This window comes from Hydra vulgaris, chromosome 04 (genome assembly GCF_038396675.1).
Source record: "Hydra vulgaris chromosome 04, alternate assembly HydraT2T_AEP".
In the NCBI taxonomy this organism is placed as follows: Eukaryota; Metazoa; Cnidaria; class Hydrozoa; order Anthoathecata; family Hydridae; genus Hydra; species Hydra vulgaris.
Genome location: NC_088923.1, coordinates 40,992,141 through 41,005,520, shown reverse-complemented (window position 1 = coordinate 41,005,520; position 13,380 = coordinate 40,992,141). Strand labels below are relative to the sequence as shown.

Genomic DNA, 13,380 nt, shown 5'->3' with positions numbered 1-13,380 from the left:
ATTAGATGCAAAGGTATTTTATTTTGAGCGTTCAAAGTTTTCATTGAAGTATTAAAAGTTTAGTTATTATATGCACTTAAATGCAATTCAAAATAAAAGTCCTAGTTAAGCGAAGTTTTTTGCCGAAGGGATCCCATAAAAAAAGTACGAGTTAACGAATGTTCCAACTTAACCAGTGTGCGACTTAAGCGGATAATTTTATAGTTAGTTGTTTCAAGGAATTTCAGAGAAAATTGAATTTAAAAAATCGTTCGACTAAAGAAGTAAAAGTCCGACTTATTCAGAGTCCGAGTTAACGGGATTCTCAGGGTGGCAGTGACAACAAGTCAATGTAATTTTCTATCAAAAGTTTCCTTGCAATTTTGACGTTTATTTGGAGTCATTATCCTACTAAAAGGTGTATTGCAATCGGAAAAATGATTACCTCATTTCTGTTTATTTATTATTAATCAAAAATAAAATTTACAAAGTTTTTTTTTCAACATAAAAATAAAAAGTATAAAATTTTGACCGGAGTTGGCAAAAGACAAGGCTTTATCATCAATAAAAAAAATTAGACGAGAACGGTCTCAACATTCAATGACTACCAGCACTATTGCTTTTTTTTAGATATATGAACATATAAATATACATACATCTGCCTCTACATACTGGACCTACGTATTTTTATAAGCTATATAAAACGAACCAAAATTCTGCGTCAGTATAAATGACATTGAATTACTAGGATTAAAAAAAGTTTTTAAAATAAAATGGTTATTGCTTTGCATTAAAATCAAATACATATTGTTTTGTTGCACGTTTGAAATGTTGAGTTAAAGCTATAGTAATTTATATTACTTGTTAGAAATTAAAGAATTATCTTGTTAGAAAAAAGTTCCACAATTCGACTAGTTATTCAAAAATCAGCTTTTTTTTCTAAAGTTTTTGGTATTACGAAGTTATTACGATATTGAGTACATTTCGTACTTGTGGTTTAAAAAAGTTATGCAATATTAAAAAATTCAACAAAATAGTAAAATTCAAAACAAGTAAAGACTGTTTCACTGTATTTTCAAAATGAAAGCAAGGTTTATCAAATAAACTAATTTGGAAATTAAAATCTATGTTGTCATCGGTCATATGTTAGTATATTGACGCAGTGTGAGGGTATTTAACAAAAATGTTCCAGTTTTATTCTAAAAAATCTAGTTTTTGTCTTACCAGATCTCAAATATCGGTAAAACAGGGATTACAACAGGTAAAAGCAACAAATATTTTTTGTCACCATTTCTGTATAGGATTGAGTGACAAAGTTTTACTGCGAAGAACATAAACACTCGCACCGAAAAGTAAGCTGACTACATAAAAGTAATGACAACACATGAAATGATGTATCTATCGGCTACTATATACCGCCATTATGAAAACGTGCTGAGATTTTATGAATGGCATAAACCATCAGGGTTAATGTTATAAAACTTTTTATCGGCGTAAAATGCTACCGGCGGTAAAATTTACCGACGTAAAGGTTTTTTTCAATGTTACAAAATATTTTGAAAAATTACCGGCGATAAACTTTTTACAGCCGACACGTTTACAGACGAAAAATGTTCCAGAGGAGCGACCTAAGGAAATCGTTGTTGAAGATTCAAAGATATGAATATTTAGCTGTAAATATCTGTGGTTCAGAACTTTTTAAAGTAATTACCTTGAGTTGAAAATTTATTTCAGATTCATTCATTTTTATGAAGTGCAAAATTTTAAATTTTTTCTACTGAATTTGTCATGTAAGAAATGTAACTCATTCTTAATATTTTTTACAAAAATATTAAGAATGAGTTGGAAAATTTTGCGGCCGTGACGCAGTGGTTGGAGCGCTTGCTTTATAAGCAGGAGATCCAGGTTCGAAACGAGCTCTGGACAAATTTTCGCGTCACGGTAAGGAAGGAGGCGTGAACTTCCTGGTTAAATGCACTTCCGCGGTGCTCTGTGACAAGACCGTTAGGACTTCTTGGGGCACCTAAAATAAAAATTACAAAAAATAAAAATAAAAAAGTTACAACTCATTCTCAATATTTTTTAGAAAAATATTTAGAATGAGTTACAACTCATTCTCAATATTTTTTAGAAAAATATTTAGAATGAGTTACAACTCATTCTCAATATTTTTTAGAAAAATATTTAGAATGAGTTACAACTCATTCTCAATATTTTTTAGAAAAATATTTAGAAGGAGTTACAACTAATATTTTTTAGAAAAATATTTAGAAGGAGTTACAACTAATATTTTTTAGAAAAATATTTAGAAAGAGTTACAACTCATTCTCAATAGTTTTTAGAAAAATATTTAGAATGAGTTACAACTCATTCTCAAAAAAATATATATTGACCTTGAAAATCGTTCACGCCGTAATAATCTAAAGATTTATGGTTTAACTGAGCTGCCCATGGAATCTTGGAATGACTGTGCAAAGAAAGTTAAAGATCTATTTAGAAACAAACTGGGAATCTCTGAAGACGTAATCATAGAAAGAGCTCACCGCATTGGGAAAACTAATGAAGATAAATCTCCAAGAACTATAATTATTAAACTACTAGACTTTCGAAACAAAAATAAAATCTTAACGCTATCAAAAAAACTAAAAGGAACCGAAATATTCATAAATGAAGACTATGCGAACGAAACGATGGAAACAAGAAAAAAGCTTTGGGAAGATGTAAAAAGATTTCGAAAGGAAGGTTAATTTGCAATTATCAAATATGATAAAATATTCGTCAGAGATAAAAGTTAAATAATTTTAACTTTTAACTAAGTCGAGATATGTGAAATAGTTCTGTACATTTTTTATTATGCTTGCACGTTTTAATTTACCTCACTTTACACAATGACTAACGAAAATAAAAACAAAACAAAAGATTTTAAAACGCTGCGTTGCAACGTCTTCGAAACTGCTAATAATATTTTACTATATGATTTTTACGACTCTGATGCGCAAATTTTTCACAGAAATAATTTTGATTCGAAATACTTTGAAATAGAAACTTTTAAAACCGAACTCGAAACTTTAAAAAATAATTTTACTGCAATACACATAAATATAAGAAGTATAAACAAAAATTTTGATAAGCTAAAACACTTTCTAATATTGCAACTACTCATTCAGTTTGATTTGCATAACTGAAACGTGGTGTTCTGATGAATCATTTCAAACAAACTCAAATTTTCAAATTTCAAATTATAAACTAATATCTTTTGAAGAAAAACAAACAAAAGGGGAGGAGGGATCGCAACGTATATCCGAGTTAATCAAGTGTTTAAAGTAAGACCAGACCTCTCCATCTCAGACAGTGATAGCGAAGTCTTTACTATTGAGATAACGGGTAATAAATCAAAAAATATTATAATTTCCACTTGCTATAGACCTCCAGAAGGTGATATAACTAAATTTTCAAATTTTTTAAATGAAATCTTTCTTAAAATAAATGACAAGGGAAAAAATATTTCTTTAGGAGATTTAAATATTAACAGTCTAAACTACAAAGAAAACGCGGTTACTAAACTCTTTTTTGATAATCTGTTTCAATTATGTATCCTTCCAATCATCAACAAACCTACTCGATAACCCCAACCTCCGTCTCTGCAATAGACAATATATTACCAAATACATTTCTTGAAACTTCTTTAAAAGCAGGAATTATCAAAACCGATTTATCAGACCATTTTCCTATTTATTTTTCATTATCTCAAGATTTAAGAACCTATAACAATCCTAAAACTAAAGTATATAAAAGAAAAATCAATCAGTTCTCTATTAAAAATTTTAAAGACGCGCTATTGGTAGTAAATTGGGATGAAGTGTATCAAGAATGTAACCTTGGACACACAAATTCCGCATACAATTTATTTATAAATATTTTTCTAGATCACTACAATAAACATTTCCCTGTTAAAGAGAAAGAAATAAAGCTAAAGTATCTAAACTGCCCATGGATAACTAAGGGGATTAGAAAATCATCAAAAATAAAGCAAAAACTCTATATCAAGTATTTAAAAAACAGAAACGAAACTAACTTAACTACATACAAGGAATACAAAAATCTATTTGAAAAAATTCAAAAAAATTATATTATTTAAAACTACTACAAAAAAGCAAAAGTGATATTAAAAAAACCTGGAACATATTGAAAGAAATAATAGGTAAAAACTATACTAAATCAAATAATTTACCCGATAAAATTATCGTTAACGAAACTGAATATATCGACAAAACTTCTATCGCTGAAAACTTCAATGGCTTTTTTGCAAACATAGGCCCTAATATGGCTTCAAAAGTTCAATGCCCTGATATCTCCTTCGAAACCTATATCACAAACCAACATTTCTGTTTAAATATTTTCTCTGGACTAAACCATGAAGAACTAGAAATTGCAAAAAACTCGCTTAAGGCGAATAAGGCCCCTGGGATAGACGACATTTGTAGCTATATAGTTGTAAATGTGTTTCCGCAAATAAAACAACCAATCTATAAAATATTTAAATCTTTAATTATTACAGGATCCGTACCAAATAAATTCAAAATAGCTAAGGTAATACCAATATTAAAAACCGGTGATGCATTTACACTAAATAACTACAGATCTATCTCAGTGCTACTTGTATTTTCAAAACTTTTGGAGAGAGTAATATACAATAAACTGTATAAATATCTAACAAATAACAAAATCCTAAATGAAAAACAGTTTGGTTTCCTAAAGCAACATTCAACCGAACACGCAATTCTTGATCTTATAAATAATATAAATGACTCCTTTGAAAACAGAAAATACGTCCTTGGAGTCTTTGTTGATTTATCTAAGGCATTTGACACGGTAGATCACGCTATCTTAATTAGGAAAATGGAAAAATATGGGATAAAAGGTGTTGCACTAAACTGGTTAAAAAATTTTTTTTTTTTACTATTTACTAGACAGAAAACAATGCGTTATTGCTCATGGAAAAAAATTTTCATAAACGATCTGCCTAAAGCCTCAAGTAAATTGGATTTCATTATGTTCGCGGACGACACAAATTTATTTTATGCATCCTCATCAATTACAGAACTTTATGGAACTACAAATGCTGAACTTGAAAAAATAAACAGTTGGTTAAAATCTAACAAATTATCGCCCAACACAGAAAAAACCAAATACATTCTTTTTCATTCTAACCTTAAAAAAATAACACCCGATTTACTTTCGCTAAATATAGATACTAAAAAAAGAGAGAACCCAAGCAACTGAATTTCTTGGGATACTTATTGATGAGAACATCTCATGGAAATCACATATAGATATATTAAATACCAAAATATCAAAAAACATTGGTATCCTCTACAAAGCTAGTTCTATACTGTCTCCTGATAATTTAAAGTTTCTATACTTCTCGTTAATACAAAGCTACTACATATACGCTAATGTTGCATGGGCGAGCACTCATAGATCCAAACTAACCACACTATATCGAAAACAAAAACATGCTGCAAGAATAGTTTTTAATAAGGATAGACTCTCGCATGCTGAGCCACTTTTAAAAAATTTGAAAGCATTAAATGTATATCAAATCAATATATTCCAAAATTTGTTATTTATGCTCAAATATAAACTTGGAGTTGTACCTTCTTACTTTTCAAAGAATATTTTCCAAAATAGCAAAAATAGATACCATACCAGAGGAACGGGAAACTTCAACGTACCTTTTAAAAAAACAAATCTCTCGCACTTTTCCATTTCGTACCGTGGTCCTTATCTATATAACAAATTAATATCAAAAAATACTCAACTGGAAAAATCGAATAACTTAAATACTCTGAAAACGTTATTAAAAGATCTCATTTTAAACACTAACAACTTTATGAATTTTTATTAACCCAAAAACATTTAAAACTATGTATAAAACCAACTTTGTTCCGAAACCAATGTAAACTCTAACTCAAAAAACTCTAAATAACTCAAAAACAATAACAAAAACACAAAGGCAAATAATAGGCTTATTTATCAACACTCGAACGACTATATATTACCTATTTAGCAAATCATGTACCTACTTATATTTATGTGTATTGAAATAAAATTAAAAAATTAAAAACTACTTTTTGTCTGCTTTCTTTGTTTTTTGCATTTTGGATTTTTATTCTCATTCTGCCGAAAACCGATAACATTTTTTTGTTTTTAAAAAAATATATATATATAAACTTATTTTAAATAAAAGCATCCATTAATATTAGTAACGCATAGCGGTTTCTTGATGACAAGACCGTCGGTCTTCTGCAAGTTTTCCGCGTTCTTTGAAGTAATTTCTAATTTTTTTTTTAATTTTACTTACTCTGTAACGATTCTATTATATTTTACGAATTTGTAAGGATTAAAGAACAAAAAAATTGAATAAATAAAAAAAAAAAAAAAAGAGTTTCAGAGAGGTTTTCCTCACGAAAATGAAGCGGTAGACAAAAGAAAAAACTGACAGATTGATGAGACGTGTAAAGTATTTTATTAAGAAAAATCCCGTTCTTTTATCGTTTAAAATTGAGTAATAATTACAAAATGAAAATAGTATTTACGTAAGTGCAAACTTAATTAGGCGTATTTTGCGAGTTAATATAAAAAGCCCAGCTCAACGGTAAACAAAAAACCTGTTCTGAATAACAAATATTGTATAAAAAGGTTGGAGTTTTGCGAAAAACACAAACGTTCTACAGAGAAAGAATAAGAGAAAAGAATATCATCAGATGAAAGTACATTTCAACAGTTTGACTTAATACAACTATGTAAAATGACAATAAGGTTTTTCTACAAATATACGGTATATACTGTAAACCATCCAACTTCTATAATGGTGTTGCTTTCTGCACTTTTCCGTGGTCAGCTACATTTTATGCCAAAGAGCAAAACCATTAATTCTCAAGTATATATATGGAAATTCTAAATGAAAGCTGCTCCCAAGTATGACATCTCACAAAAAAAACTTCCAACAGGACAATGCACCCTGCAACACTTCCAGATTTGTGCACTAGACTAGCAAATAATAACTGTGTTATAGAGCTTCTTTGTTAGCCAGATTTGCAACTTAAATACCGTTGTGCTGCCAGAGGCAATTCTAGGAACAAAATGAGGGGAGGGGCAAATCTTTTCACAAAATCACCGACTATTTTCATAAAATTAACCAACTAAAATGTGTCAAATACCCAACTAACCAAATATATTTCTCAAAAAACTGATAATAGCTTGATAACCTTGTTTAGTGGGCGACACACCCTCCGTAGAGTTGCCTATGGGTGCTGTATATTTTCATGCAATAAAGACGTAAAGTCTTAATTTTTCTTAGGAACATTAGGTGATTACAAACTTTTGGCCACAATTGTAAAGTGTTTATACCAAATAGGCCAGGAAAATGCAAAATACTTCTACTTCATAAACTTGCAACTATATGTACTATTTCTCCCAAATAATAGTAAAACTACAACTTCAATTAAAATTTTTAAAAGTATTTTAAAAAAACAGTTACTTTATTATGACGTATCTCAAATTCTATTTTATTTTTAACTTTTGTTTTATTTTCTTTTATTTTTTAACTTTTCTTTTTGTTTAAAAGCAATATCACTCTTTACATCATTTCTAATCTTTAAATTTTTATTCATTTTTTAATTTATTTTAATTTGTATTGTATTCAGAAATAAGAAAAAAACAACATGTAACACTTTTTATTTAAAAGTATTTAACATTATTTTACTGAGATTGCAATATTTTTTTTTATATGATAGCTTATTATCTGTTTTATATGTAAATGCATAGTTATAAGAAAGATATTATTTTTTCAAAACGTAAATAAACAGTGGTCAAACGGTTACTGTTCATTTAATTTTTAACGGGAAAAAAACTGACATTCTGAATTGCAATGGTTTCACACGTGACCTTATTCTTTTTGTATTTTTAGATTGGTCAGACAAACACTGTTTTTCTAAAATTTAAATTGCTACAAATAAATCTAAAAGGAAATAACATTGTTTTCAAAAAAAGTAACATCCAGTTGATCTAGCAGCACTCCGTTGCGAGTCAGGCTATTTGTCAGTCAATTTAGCAGCACTCTGTTGCAGGTCAGGGTATAAGATAGTCGATGTAGCAACACTCTGTGTATGATTTACTGTAAAAAAAAAAAAATTAAAAATATTTTATTAAAAAAAATTTAAATAAAAACATTGTTTATATTATTAAAAACATTCAGAATGTTTTTGAAAACATTTTGGTCAATTAAATTTGCGTTTTTGCGGTTTTTTTAAAAAACAATTAATATGTAATTAAATTGATGGTTTTAACTTTCTGACAACGCGGAAATGTTGGACAAAAGGTTATGTATTCTTATGACTATGGTAAATGATACAACGAGGCTGGATGATAAGACTTTTGTCTTCTGCCTGCTCCCGTCGAACCCCAACTAAAAAATATTGTAAGTAATTTATTATGAAAAAATATTTATCAAAAAAAAAAAAAAAAAGTAATAGTACTATATTGATAGAATAATAAGTACTATTGTGGTTCTTAAACTAACTGATTGTCTATATGGAAGTTGAAGAACCATAGCAGAGGAAAAATATTTGTTTATGAACAAATTATTTGAACAAGCTTTGTTATGACATTAAATGATACTGGCATAACTTAAAAAATAAATAATAAATTTCTATCAGTTAATTGTCAAGTTTTTACATCGACAAGTTTTCCCGAGTTTTTGGTTTTCAAATTGCCTCTACTTGGTTTTCTTTTTTTTTTTTGCCGCGTAAATATACAATCCGTATGTTATAGACGGGTTGCTTTGTTTACATTCTAAAGCGCGTGCGCAAAAAACGACAGGCAAAACATTGGAGCTGAAGCAAAGTAAGCAAAAGTTATTGAAGAGAATTTGTATCAAAGTTTACATAAATTAGCATCGAAAGCTGTTGTTTTTAAAATTATTAGTTGATAAATTGATGAAACAGAGACTGTAATGAAACAGACACCGCATATGAAAATGAGCTTTACTTTGCTCCTAAAGTTCAGGCTAAACCAATTACTGCTTATTATGAGCCATTGTTTATTAACGAAAGCCAAGATAAAATTACAGAAAAATCAAAAGTTTTACTCAAATTGTTTACGAAATTTCATCAAAATCAACTTAATACTATAGAAATATTTTCTAAAACTTAAAGGAAAAACACTTCTTGAAAAATCCACAGGGCTGGATTGCATCTGTTTATAAAATACAAAAACTGTTCATAAAATGGGGTACAATGTAAATATTGATAACCCCTCACAAGTCTTTATAAATCAAATAATGTAATGTTTTGAAATTATTTTCTATATTCCAACGGATTATAATCTTAAAATGGAAAGTAATTGCAAAATATAAACTTTTAAATGCAATGTCTCTACAGCAAATAAATTTTTCCATTTCTGTCTCAGGTTTGTACAGTGATGTTGATTATCCTATGCACAAGTCCAGATGGGAAAAAAAAATGAAATTGTCATGGAATGGGTATTTTTTAAATGAAATTCTCTATAAATATAGAAACAGCTAAGAGTTTGGAAAGATGACCAAAATTATCCACTTAATAAAGAGGGTCTAATTAAAACTAATCACAAGTATTACTATCAAATACAACAACAAACGATGGTAAACAAAACAAAATATTGTCTGGTGGAGTAATGGAAACATGACAAATGATAAACTCTGTATCTAAGAAATTCTGTTATATGTTTAAAGGTAAACTTAAGATAGTTTTTTAAAAAGTTCCATTGACAAAAATTATAACAAGAAAATTAAATTCAAATCAAATACAGCTATTCTGCATGTGTAAATGTTCAAAATTTCTTCCTTTGACAGAGTGTATTAATTTTCATTGTCCAGTCAAATTGGTATCATTACAAATGTGCTAATATTACAATACCTCAGTAAATGTGCTAATATTACAATACCTAAGTCTTCAAATAAAAAATGTTTTTGCTCTTCATGCATTTTGCAACTTAAAGACGATATAAATAGCTTTTGTGTAACGTTACTAAATAAAATTTAACTCCTTTTTAAATTGGAAAAAATATTTTATGATTCATTGACAAAATTTATTTCATAAAACATTTTATAAACTTTATAAATATTCAACTATGATTGCTATGATTACAACTATGATTACAACTATTATATATATTTTATATATACACATATAAATATTATTTATATGTCTATATATATATATATATAGCACCGTTAATTCAATTCAATTCAATTCATATATTCTGAAATAGTTGTTACATTCACGGAAGTTTACAAATAGTACATGTACTAATCTTAAGTAAAAACTTTGTAAATAAAAGCTACTAAATATATTGTTAATGCTAATAGTAATAATCGTCCACAGCTGTAACAAAGCAAACAATAAAAGTTAAAGGAGTAAAATACTAATAATGATAATAATAAGAGCGGTAGTAGCAACAATAATAACAATACAACGATAAGAGTATAATGATAATAATAAAAATATAATGACAACAATAAAAATAATTACAGTATTCATAAAAAGAATAATAGTAATTTAGTATTAGTCACACACATACACCTTTTATTAATGTGATTTATATTATTATCATATTTTATTAATGTGATTTATACTATACTGTGATTTATAAACTCAAATAGATAATCAAATATATTAATAAAGTTGGTTATATAAAAACCTTACACGACAGTAATAATGAAAATATCAGAATATAAAATTGTGTTCATACACACATTATGTTACATACACACATATATAGACACATATATAAACACACATATATATATATATACATATAAATACATACACACATATATATATATATACATACACATACACATATATATACATACACACACACACACCCACACACACACACACACACACACACACACACACACACACATATATATATATATATATATATATATATATATATATATATATACACACATATACATATATACATATATATATATATATATATATATATATATATATATATATATATATATATATATATATATATATATATATATATATATATATATATATATATATATATATATATATATATATATATATATATACATACATACATACATACACATACACACACAAATATATATATAAATATATATACTTACATACACATGCACATATATATATACAAATATAAATATATACAAACATACACATACACACATACACATCCATGTATACATATACACATACATACATATACACTCACACTTATTCACATGCGCTTATCACAAACACTTATACATAGCGTATCTATCTTTGGATTTATAAACTGTATTTGATTAGGAAGGAATGGAATGAGTTACTCTTAAAAACATAAATTGAATGGAGAGCTTTTAGGTCATAGGGAAGGTTATTCCAAGATTTTATACTTTGGTTTTTTATGGACTTATATCCATAAGTAACAGAACGATGATTTAAGACTGCAAGATTGAGATTATCAGTTGATCGAAGATAGTATCGGTTATTTGCATTTTTTGGGAAGAAATTGTTGAAGGTAAGAGGTAGGTTTTTGTGTTGGTGGTTCCAGACAAACTGGCAATTCAAGAATTGAACAAGGTCACATAGTTTAAGGATCTTAGAAGTATGATAAAGCACATTAGGATTGGATTTGTAATTCTGAAAATGTATTATTTTTAAAGCTTTGTTTTGAAGATGAGATATCCTTAAAACTTCTTGCTGTTGAGATTGTCCCCATATTTGACAAGCATATCGTATATGCGAGCCAAAAATGGCATGATATATGTTTAATAATGCTTTCAGATTGACATAATGGCAAACTTTAGCCAGCAATCCATTTGATCTGCTCAATTTTAATTCTAAGTCTTTGAGGTGGGATACAAACGATAGGTTGGAATCAATTATAATTCCAAGATATTTGATTGAGTTTACAGAAATGATTTTCTGGCCACTTAATCTAAAGTTTAAATTTTTATTAATTTTTGTTTTTTTAGATTTGCTATATAACATTAACAATTTGCTATATAACAATAACGTTAACTATATAACATAAACAAACGTAAAATTAGTAAAGTAATAAATAAAACATCTATTGTTAAATATAACAAGAAGCACTATTAGCTTAAACATTTTCCTATAAAAGCACGGAAATATTTAATTTTATTTATTGAAAGATCATAAATTAATTATTACTTTTTTTGTTTTGTTTAGGTTACTAAGGAAAAAGAAGAATTACTTTTAAATTCTTATCACAAAAATGAAATTGTTAATTATCAACATGAAGAACCACGTATTATTCTAGATTACAACAAATATAAAGTTGATAAGTTAGACTAAGTTGCCAGTTGCTACTAATCTACAGTCGCCAAAAGAGTAAAAAATGTCCATTTTGATGTTTTTTAATCTTGTAAATAGTGCAAAATACAATGCTTTTCTTTTATTCTTCTCAATTTATTTAAAATATAACGTCTATATTTAACTTTATTTTCCTGCCCTATAAGCAGACCATTTCAGAGGTTTGGAGAGGCCTGGACTAGTTATAAATTGGAGGCCTCAAAAGGACAAATTGCGCAAAATGAGACGCAAGTTGGTGTAAAGCCATTTAAGTCTTCAGATAGATCGGGACCAGATAAATTTGTAACTTTTAGAATAAATGCAATTAATTAGACAGACCGTCACTCACAGATGTGGTTTTTTTTGTGCGTTTTAGCAAGCCAACTAGCCAATAAATGTGTTTGTTTACTAATTACCCATTTCTTAGGGAGGCCAAGGAATTGGGAGAGTACGAACGTACGAGTAAATTGTTACACTGTTGTTTTATCGTGAATGTTACAATTCAGATTTCACAATTGAATGATTCATACATAAATAATTGTTCATTGATCTTTATCTATTGTTTTTTTTTAATACGTAATTATTTGCAAACCACTATAAATTATTAATTAAATTATGGTCAAATTTTGAAAATGAATTTAAAGAAATACACTGAATGTGTATAAAACAGAATGAATAAGCTTTATTTAATTTTCACAAATGCCTTTTTTGCTTTTTGTACTGAAAATGCAGCAATTTTATTTGAAAAATCCAGTTTTCTTGCAATATCACAATTTATATTCAACATAGCAAGTCCATCCAACCGTTCCTTCTCCATAGTTGAGCAATCATAATTTTTTATCTGCTTTAAAACACTAAATGTGCGTTCGCCCGAAGTCGTCAATGCAGGTAAACTAATAAAAATGTAATGCAATTGTAATGTTTGGAGGGACACCTGAAAGTCCAAGTCCAAGAATTTCTTCCAGCAACTTTTTTGGTGTGCAATCTAGTATAAAATTAACAC

General features: G+C 27.9%; 1 long non-coding RNA gene across 1 annotated transcript; it reads left to right on the top strand.

The window, feature by feature from the left end:
- Positions 1 to 8,869: 8,869 nt before the first annotated feature.
- Positions 8,870 to 12,470, top strand: LOC136079810 (uncharacterized). The gene is made up of 2 exons (XR_010638240.1): positions 8,870 to 9,751; positions 12,255 to 12,470. It is a non-coding gene; the product is annotated as an uncharacterized LOC136079810 (long non-coding RNA).
- The last annotated feature ends 910 nt before the right edge of the window (positions 12,471 to 13,380 follow it).